This window comes from Aptenodytes patagonicus, chromosome 1, assembly GCF_965638725.1.
Source record: "Aptenodytes patagonicus chromosome 1, bAptPat1.pri.cur, whole genome shotgun sequence".
NCBI lineage: Eukaryota > Metazoa > Chordata > Aves > Sphenisciformes > Spheniscidae > Aptenodytes > Aptenodytes patagonicus.
Genome location: NC_134949.1, coordinates 74,969,760 through 74,980,346, shown reverse-complemented (window position 1 = coordinate 74,980,346; position 10,587 = coordinate 74,969,760). Strand labels below are relative to the sequence as shown.

At 40.8% G+C, this 10,587-nt stretch overlaps 1 protein-coding gene across 6 annotated transcripts in view; it reads right to left on the bottom strand.

Annotated features, from left to right (window-relative positions):
* The window catches only part of SOX5 (SRY-box transcription factor 5), a 660,386-nt gene that overhangs the window by 340,902 nt on the left and 308,897 nt on the right, over positions 1 to 10,587 (bottom strand). The window contains exon 1 of one of the 6 annotated variants that reach the window (XM_076342797.1): positions 3,175 to 3,215. The exons of the other annotated variants lie outside the window; for them this stretch is intronic. The gene's annotated coding sequence lies outside the window, so the exon portion shown is untranslated. Of the gene's footprint in view, positions 1 to 3,174; positions 3,216 to 10,587 lie in introns of those variants that run through there. 6 annotated transcript variants of the gene reach the window in all.

Here is a 10,587-nt window from a genome sequence, read left to right as displayed (position 1 = left end):
AAGGTGTTATTCAGCACAAGAACATCAAAACTGGTTCTGAAAAACAAAATTATGTGTAAGGTACTTGAACTGCCAGTAAGGCAGCCCTACTCCAACAAATGCTGAGCATCTTCTTATCCCATTGACTTCTCCCTGCACAGGAGCTGGCAACCTACCAGAAGTATCCTGACACACAGGATCAGGCAGCACCTAAGAGCAGGAAAGTCAAGAAAACGGCTTTGAAGCTGTGAACCCAGTTCAGTGTAAATCCTGTGTTGACATGACTGAGCATGGAAAAAAATGGAGTCACTGGTGCTTCTTTGCAGCAACTGAAGGCCAAACCTAAAGATTTATGTGTGTGTTTGTTTTTGTTTCCAGATACTATATACATTTCTGTGAAAGACTGAATATATAGCCTGTTCTTTTCAGGCTCATCTAAAACAGCAGACTCAGTTCACGATTTAGATTTCTAAACACAGAAATAAGCTTCTACCTGGAGCATTTTTCTCCTTTGGAGCTTATACTCTACTTTTGCTTAATCTATCTAGAGGTTTTATCATTGCATTCTTAGATAATCCTGCGTCGAACAGCCACCGCGCATCGAGAATTCAGAAAAGCAGGAACAGCGTTGCTGCCCTGTATATCCCGTGCCGGAGTCAGAACGGCAGCTCTGTATCTGTGCAGCCTGGTATGATTAACACCGGCTTGCCATTTTACACAGAAACATTAACTCTTCCAAGCAAGCGCTTCCCCCATCCATCCAGCTCCTTGGATGGATGAAATAACTCAGGAAGAGTTAGTTTCCCACAATTACAGAGCTCTATCTGATTTTGCAGGCGCACAACACAAATTGAATTTAATGGGATTTCTGTATATTCAGCAACTGAAGTTTTGGGACCTTAAATAGTAACCTTTCTCCATAACAATCATATCCAATGTACTGCACCATAGGAGGCCAAAACACTGGGCCTGATCCTGCAATATGAATCCCGTCATCTTCTTTTTTTTTTTTAAGCTAATGGAACTATTTGTGCAAATAAATGTTGCAAGGCTGGGTGCTCAGTGCTTTTTCTTTTCCAGCATCCTGAGTAGCTGGCACAGGCTGAGTTATGCAGCATGAATCTAACTGAGATGATCTATACCGTTCCCCTGGAATAGCACCTGCGCCTTTGTGGCCCTGAACTGCTCCAACAATACAAATTTACAAACAGCTTTTAAAACATGACTCAAACATCCTTCAGTATGAGCAAAATCTGGTGTGTGACACAACTGGCTCGCCTTTATTTTATTATCATTATTACCACTTCCAGGCTTTGGAGAGCTGTGTCTCTCAACACATTTCTTTAGCATCTCTGATAGCCTTCGATCTTCCTGCATTTTCTACCTTTGAACCACCAGCAAACAGCAAGAAAAACTACATAAACAAATGGGTTCACGCAGGATACAAGAAAATCCATGCAGCTAACTTAAGCTTAATGTTCTTCAACTCTTTTCCTCCTTCCTCTAGCCTTGGCCCTGCCCCCCAGGGGAGGTGGGAGGAATGGTTTAAATCAATAACCAAAGGCTTCAATTTTACAAACTCTTGAGCCATTAGAGCTCCGAGTCCTCGGTGCACCCGTCATAACCTCCCCCACCCCAGCACGCACACATACACGCACGCACATAACACACATATAAAAGAAATACTCCCAGCCTGGCATTAACAATGTTCATTCAGTGCTCCTTACTTAAAGGAAGAAAACAATTAAGTGAAACCTTGAAGTAATCTCATTCTGCCTATTTAGCCTCTTCATCCCTCAATGTGTGGTTAGTAAGTGTTGCAATCAGGGGCTAAGGCCTGCTATCATTCGGCCTTAATTAAAAAAGACACAAGCAGTGGAGCTGTGAATTAGAAATGTAACAACGCACTACCCCTGATTAATTCGAGGCTCATGTTGGATTAATAACTCCAAACAAAGAACAAAAGGAAATTGTTATGCGAATTGCAACCCTCCCAGGCCAGACAAAGGTCAAATCACAGGATTTCAATTTCATCCGGAGTCGCTTAATCAACTCCCTCGGAAGGAAGACCATATGCAGTCCTGAAAGCTACCCATTGTAGTCGTGTTGTCACTGGACCTGAGAGACGGCACAGAGATAATCCCAACTATTCCCCATCTTTTCTCCTTCTTGGATGTTTCTTTTCTCTTTTTCTTTTCTTTCTCAGTTTCTTTTTTCTTTTTCCTTTTTTTTTTTTAAATATGACAAACCCCCTTCATTAGGGCTAATGATTAAGGAATAAGGACGCTATCTGTCAGAAAGCAGCTTTTGTGGCTGCTGCCCTGTGGAAGCACCCTGGCTCTCACCGCCCATGCATCTGCAGAGGCAGCTCCTCATTTTGAAGGGGGTCTTCCCTGACAGCAGAAGCCACATACTGCTGTGCTTCGGCATCATACAGTCACTTACAACAAACAGCACTTAGGGGTGGGGGGGTTGCACACATTCAGTGCACTGCCTACATCTTAATACAGAGGTCTTGTGGGTACATTAGCTGAGGATATTACTGCCCTGAAGACCTCCCTCTGACTGAAATTAAGCCACAGAGGATAGAATCGCATATTTTCCTGCTGTTCACCCCCAATGAAATGATGATGGAGCAAAGCAGCCATCAGTTTTCATGACCCAAAATACACTGTCCCTCCAGTGAGCAGACACAGAGCGCGCCCCCCGCTCCCACCGAACATGACTTCTCAAGTAACAGGTTTCTTTTTTTTTATATATATATTCTGTAACAGCAACACAGTTCAGGACCAAATTTACTTTCTCCAGGAATCAGCTCCAGCAAGGGGCCAAGAGCCAATAGTACTTCCCACCTTGATGTAGACCTCTTGCTTAACTCAAACAAATTTCTCTTGATTTACGTGGAAATGAGATACGAAGATTTAAGAAACAGTCCTCTTTTACTCTCAAATTCTGATCCCAGACATATTCTGCGTATGTATTCGTTACTGTAGGACTGCTGACAAATGCACCATGGCTCTCTGACTTGATTTTGCCAGAAGAGATACCTTAAAGCCCAATAAAATGACTAAAAACCTGGTACTGGTACCTGGCACTGCATCAGTAGTTTCAAAACCTGAAGACACCGATGAATAAGGGTTAGGATTCACATATTAAAACACCTTGGGAAATGCAGATTCTGTAGAAGCCTCTTACCTGTGTTAGGTGCTGGAATAAAATTGCAGGTCACTCGGTGAACTTAAAAGAAGATCCTGTTTTGACTTTCAGCTTGGGATCATCTCCACTCAATTCTGTCACAAACTACACTTGGTCCTCTTTCCAAGGGGCTGCTTACACACCTGCTGTCTCTGAATTAGCTGTTGAAGGGGAAGAAGTGGTTTGTGAATTGCCCCATTCTGAAGCCCTTTCCCACTCAGAAATATATGCCAGCTTTAAATACTAACCCAGTAAATGACTATTCAACTTCTCTGATGCTTTCCTTTTAAGTATCTGTTCACTTTTGCTTTACATATTGATTTCTTAGCATGCAACCAAAAATTAAGATGAAATACCTACTGTGCTGTGGAAAAGGAGAGTCACATACTCAGAAACCCTTTTGCCTGTGTTACACCGAGTCATTAAATCCAAATTACATGGAATGCAAATTCTGTTAGACATAAATCCCTCAAACGTTCCACCAGCTCCAAAATGTAAGCGTAATTTTTGAAATCTGTTACTATTAGAAGCTCAGTAACAAATGATTTTATGTGCACTACCAGTTATTGTAGCTACTTCCACTCTTCGGTGCAAAAGTAAGATCTAAGCTTTAAATGGGCAGCTCCAAAACTTTAGCCCGCTTACTAGTCTGTAAAAGAAGGCAGCCTGTGCACACATCCCAGTAAGAAGAAACGGGAGGACAAGCTTGTCCTTTTCCCTTATTCCTATTACAAGTTCTACGGAGCAGTTCTTCATCTCCTTGTCCCAGAGAGACACCACCCTCTTGGAAAAATCCTCCTGCTTTATAATGAATTCTGAACCTGAAGTGATTATTATTCTGTGACATGAAACAATAATTCATTGCATATAGATAAATGACAGTAGCCTTTGAGTAGAGTCAAAGACTTTATAGTGCTTGACTCCATTGTAAAAATCTTCACTCTGCAGCACCTTTTGGGAAAGTGACTGTCCAGTGTTGGTGTTCATTCATGTTATTTCTTTATGGCAAGCAAAGGGCTCACTTCCATAAAATCCAAATGGACTCCCCTCAGGCTGCACAACATCATCCTGCGATACTGGTTTACATGAAGCTCCAACTTCTTGTGTCAGCTGACTATAGAAGAATTTCAGCTTTCATGTTTAAAGTTAGTTAAGCTTGTAGCCTTCAGTCTAACAGGGGAAAGACTGGCCACACATTTCCAGTGTATTCTAATTACTCAAGAACAAACATAAGATTTTCTCCAACAGTTAGCACACACTCATGAATTTTAGGGCCTAATTTCATAGCCCTGGTCCCCAGGCCCATGAGATGTCATGACTCCTCTCAATACAGGACATGCACCTCTAACCCATTGGAGAATGGTGTGCAAATAAATGCAAGACAAACTGATGTGTCAAGAAGTAGCAGCTCAGTATTTGGACACTGCGGTGACCAAATACCTCCATTGCTATTGTAATACAAAAAAGGCACCTAAGACAGCTTTCTTCTGCTTTCTGCAGAAGGCGTCAGGGACAGATAGGTATTGGGGTGTCTGCTACACTCCCAACCCAAATGCCAGCACAGGCCAGGTAGCCAGCAGCTCCTGTAGCTTACATCAGATGAAAATCAGCTACAAATCTGGTGAGAAGAAGAACTTATTTAAGTGGCTGCAGACCCAACCAGTCCCTATCGCCAAGTTTGGCACATGTGTTCTGCGTCTTGAAATCAAACTTTGCCCATCTTCATAGCTCCTGCAAATGCTGCTGAGAAAAGCAGCTAACTCTTGGCTGGGGACTGGTTTAGCCTAAAACCTTCCCCATACCACTTCCAGCATAACTGCCTCCCTCTCTGACGCAGCTATGGTAAGGCAGGTGGGAAGACAAGGAGAGCCCCAGCTAAGCTACACCTGGGGCCCAGCAGACTGCCCTGTATTTCTGTGCAATCCCTCAAAATCAAAGAGCCCGTCCCATTCTCCTTGCTTCTTTCAGCTACCTCCAAAGACCGAAGGGGCCTATGAATTTTTATAAATCCCAAAGCATCAACAGCAGGCAAGCATTTAAAGCTGCCTTCAGCTTGACTTGCTCTCTTCTTTTTAATAACGATCTCAAAGCTGTGTACCTGTTTCTTCAAGCAAATAAACCAACAAATTTCTCTGATTTTACTTGACATTTTTCCAATCCTCTCTCTTCATGTAGAAGCTCCCTCTTTCTCTTCTCTTCCACTCAAACAAGCTGCCGGTGAGAGGTATTACTCCTCTGCAGCTCCTACCAAGTGTGCAATAGCTTTCATGTATCTCTACCTCACTGACCCTTCATCTCTTTTCAAATCACAGATAAGAAACATTTTCTTATCTTACTAAGAACTGGGAACACGTTCTACTTCTATTACAATATTACCCACAATACTACCCACCTCTACAAAGCAGTCTAAGAGAAAAAAAATGCATAAATATGGTAGTTTTCTGCCAAATCCCAAGCAACAATTAGGACTACGGTTTTTCAGTGGGTAGTACTCCAAACCATACTGTAAGCGAGCAGCTGTGTCAAAAGATAAATATGATGGGACATGCAGAGAAAGCCAGTTATGTCAAGCGCATTTGTCTCTCTCCAAAAAACCCAACTCAACCAACCAAAGATAATGTGGGTTCTTCTGTTCACCTTACGAAAATGCCACTTCGGTGAGAAAGATGAAATCAGAACACAGCAAATTAGGTTTTGCTTCTGGATAATTCTTCCAAAGAAGTCCAGCACCTTTGCTTAAGCTCAACTTAAAGAATTGCACACCATTTCTGAGAGCTGCCGGGCAGCTGCTGTGCTTTGTCACAGAGGTGGCTCCTCTTCAGTACTGGCTGGCGTTAAGCAGGGCAAGATACACAATCCTTATTCCCATAAAGCTGTTTAATATACATAATTAGTCCCATTGATATTGAAAAGGAAAACGTGTACTATAAAAGTGTAGTGCAGGAGAACATTTACCTTTCTGCAATAAAACCACACAACAGATACATCCCGTCTAAGCACACTAGAAGTTACTTTCCAAAAAGCCCAAACAATAACTGCCAACATAACCACACGGATTACATATTCTTAGTTTATGGAAAAAATGGAGTAACATCTTGTATCTTTAGCAGTATGACTATTGTCTGATTATTTTTTTAATGGAAGAAATAGGTTTAACGAAAATAATTTGTGGGAAAAGTTTTTCCTACTTAAATAATTAAAAGGCAACAAACAAAAAAATTATCAAGAAAATATCTCAGTTTTGACAAAATTTCCGTGACAGCTCAGACATGCAGAAGAGAAGTCACAGCAGCTAGAGAGGCTGGACCTCTGAATCAAGCAGAACAGAAACTTAACCTGTTTCTACTACATCACCACTACCACTGTAGCTCCTGGAGTCTTCTGGCTTCTTAGGAATTTTCACAATTTCTTTGAAAGATAGTTTGCATTCCACGACACAAATATACTTCATGAAACATTTTTTTTTTTCATTTTAGGCCAGCTTTAATGATAACTGCAGGGATTTTCAATTACCGTTATAAATCCAGAAAAGCAGTAAAATTTTTCTTTTAAGGTCATTAAAAGTAACTTCCTTGCAAAAGAATCTGTAATACTTTCACAAGGTGATCAGGAATCTTACCTAATTCTTCGTTACTACGATGAGAAATTACACAAAGGAGTAAGGCCAAGAGTCTACCAATGTTACCTAAAAAGAAAGAGCCTGGAAAGAGGTTCCAGAAGCTTGACAGAACTGGATTCCATGGAGCCTTATTTCACCTTTGCCTTTTTTTTTTCCTCTTCTTTCTTGTGAAATCTGTCTCCTTTGCTTTGATGCCTTTGATTGAAAGGTATTGTGTAAGTGACTCACGTTTGCGCAGCTCAGAAACATGAGCACCAACAAAAGCCCAAACATACAATTTGGTATATTTGCTTGCTGACTAAACACTTTTTCTCACATCTTTCTTTGCTTGGAGGGTAAATTGTTATTTTCAAAGCTGAATGACTGCTTCAGTAAGTTGGTAGCAGACTATTGGTACAGTGCGATAATTAAGGGATCTTAGTTCTTAAACAATGCTGATAAAACAGAAATCCCTCTCCCTTTTTTCTGGATTACCTTTAGAACTGAAATCAGAGCACGCTAAATGAATAACAATTTGTACCTTCTGTGAATGATACAAGATTGAATCAAATTTTAACTAGACTGTATTTGTAAATCCCTCAGGATGACATAATTACTATTCAACACATACTTTAATTAGCTGTACACATCTATTTCATAGTATTTAACAGGTTTAAAACAGCTTTTATTGTCTGTGAATGGATGTTCCATTCTTATCAAAATGAAAATAATCCTGAATTTCCTAAACTGGAAGAAATTTGCTCACAGAAGTCAAGAAAAGACCTACAAATTGCTGTCCCTATAATCAATATGAAAGACCATATATAATCCCTATAATAATTTTTTTAGCATTTTTAATTTTGTTTCAAATTCACTAATGGTATCAAAGAATTGATAACACACTGATGTTGAATTTTTGTGGCTGCTGCTTCTTTCCTTTTGATGAAAAAAGATCATAGTGGCACTGTCTGGTGAAAAAAAAAATCTACTCAAACTTTTGCACAGAATTTGAAATGAATACAAGTCAAGTTGGGACACAATTTCTTTTTCTGGTTTGGATTATAGTATGACCTTACCTCTAGAAAGCACTATTGCTTTCATTGCTCCATCATGGATCAGAAACAGGCTAAAATTTGGCAAGCCGTACCTTCAGGTGAAACCGAAGGATTGGCATTTGACACCTTGATCCTCGTGTTGTGTAAAAGCAGGTACCTGCTCACACGCAGAGGCTGTTCTTAAAACTAATAGGATCTGCAGAGCAACACGGCTCAGCTCATCCGCTGCAGGCTGCCTTAGCAAAGGCTGGGTGCCCGTGCCACGAGCTGAGGCTTGCTGCTGAATCGCAAGCACAATCTTCCCTAAAATGTTTCGCTGCTTAATTTTGCTGACAACAAAAGCAAACGACGACGACGATGATTATGTGCAGACACATATGCATGTGGTATGTTTTCATTATTTTGTCAAACTGCCCCAAGTGAGATTAAAACGTTTACTTAAGTACTTATTTTATACTCTGTGTCATTCGCTTTCTGTTCTCCTTAAAATTTAATGCAAAAGACGGCTGGCTCTTCAGCACAACTCACTGTTCCTGGGGCCAAATCTAAATTAAGATGCTCGACACACGGGGAAACGACGGAGGCTGAGCCCAGGGGAGAGGGGAAGGCAGGACCAGAAGTGCTCTACTCTCCCAGCCACCTTGGCTTCACTGGGACCAGAGAGAAGCCAAGACCTCCGTAGCCATGGTGAGTGAGTGCTGCCAGGACCCAGGACCTAAGAGCATGGGGAAAGGGAAGGACCATGCAGGATGAGGCACACATCTGTGGGATAGGAGAAACTAAATGACTCGAGGAGAGGACCGGTAGCCTGAAGGATATTTTAGGTACTACCCCTCCCAACCACCCAAAAGTCATCAGACCAGTACTTAAAGTCGTAAGGTTTGCCATAAATAGTGATGCTTAGAAACAAAAAAGACCCTAAAACACACACAAATGCCTTCCAATGCATTTGAGATCCTTTTGTTTTTATCTTTCTCTTACTTCTTTAGGGTGCCCCCATGTCATATTTTCAAGTTTTTCACTGCAATTCATTGGAGTAAAAATTTACTTTTACAGAAGTGGGGGTAGAGATTCTCACACATTCATGTAATCTCAGAACAAGACAGATTACATATTGTAAGCTTTATGATAAAATTGCAGGCATGGTGTTGGGAAACTAATCTGTTTCATCACTGAAACAGAATCAAGTAAAACAAAATAAAAATAAACTTTATTCAGTCAGGAATGCTTCTCATTTCATAGTTATGTTTCTTCCAGTGTGTATGGTGAAACTGTAAATGCAGAATCATTAAAAATTAAAGAGATAAGGATCACTCTTAAATATAGAAATCTGACCCCATATCCTTCTCAGCAGATTTAGGGATGGAGAAAGAAGGAAAAAAAAAAAAAGGAGGGGGTGATATTTATGCTGAGATGCTTTATACCTTACCAGCACCTTCCCTTGCACCTAAGTTTCAGCCTAGCCTTGCTCTGGTCTCAGCTGTAGCAACATTCCCAACAAGAGAAGGTAACCTTTCTGGAAACTGTACAGGTTAAAGCCAACACCTGCAAAGCCACTCCAAGTATCAGAAACTTATTGGAAGTCAATGCAGGCTGGGAGCAACAGGCTGCTCTGCTCCTATCGTGCGATCCTGAAAACAAACCAGGCTGCAATCTCCTGCGCCAGCGTCTGTCCCTGAGCAGCCCACAGGTTCCTCCCGGACACCACACTGCAGGAACCTCGTACCTTGAGGTGACAAAAAGATGGACCTCATGTTGCTGCACTGCATATCTATCTTCAAGTCATTACCCTGGAAAAGAGAAAAGCTATTTGTACTCTCCCCAGTAAACTTGCTCTTCTCGATTTTCCTAACATTACAATGAAACTTTCCTGCCTGTCATTTCGGTCACGTGTTTTGTATTGGAAAAATTGCAAATCACGGGGAGCAAAAACGCTGCCATAAGTAATTACTGTGTAGTATTAGAATAGTGCTGGATACTCTCTAATTACATAGAGTACTGTTGATATGCATATTAAAAAAATCATATTGATTACTTACGTATCGTACTGGAAAGAGAAGTAGCTCGAGCTCAGTCAGCTACCCAGGAAAAACTACGGGAGGCCAAAAAAGGATTTACAATTCTTTTCTGCTTAAATGACATCATCTGTGAGGAAACATGCATTTTGATGGAGTACATTACAGAAAAAACATTGTGAGGGTACAAAAAGCATGATAGGAGATCCAGGCAGCAAAAACATGCCATTTTGAGCATCATAAAAAGGATGGTAGTACTAGCTTACGTGGATCCGCCATTATGTTCGGTCCCCAACTGAATCCTACTGTCTTACAATACTTATGCTATATTATCTATTATTTGCATTACATATTATTTGCATTGCAGTATCCCCAGAAAGGCCTCCAGGAAATCCCATAGGAGTATTTTCATGTTTGGCTGATTAGTTTTGCATCTGCATAAAAATATTTGCCTTGTTGCCTGAAACCTTGACTTCAGTGCAGAAATGCACAAAAAGCAGGAAATAAATCTGATCTTTATGCTTTCTATCTCCAAGTTAATAAAATGTTGAAAAAATTAACTGATAATAATTAAAGCTGAATTTAATAATATGAAGAATGTCTTAAAGTTACAGTGTGTCAAATTTCTGAAAGCACTTCTGTCTAAGTTCTGCTGAAGCCCCAAGTAACTGAAAACTTGTTGAGTGGAGAGCACAGGCACCTGAGCCATCAATAGCCATTTCAAATTTGCCTTAATATCTCTCTG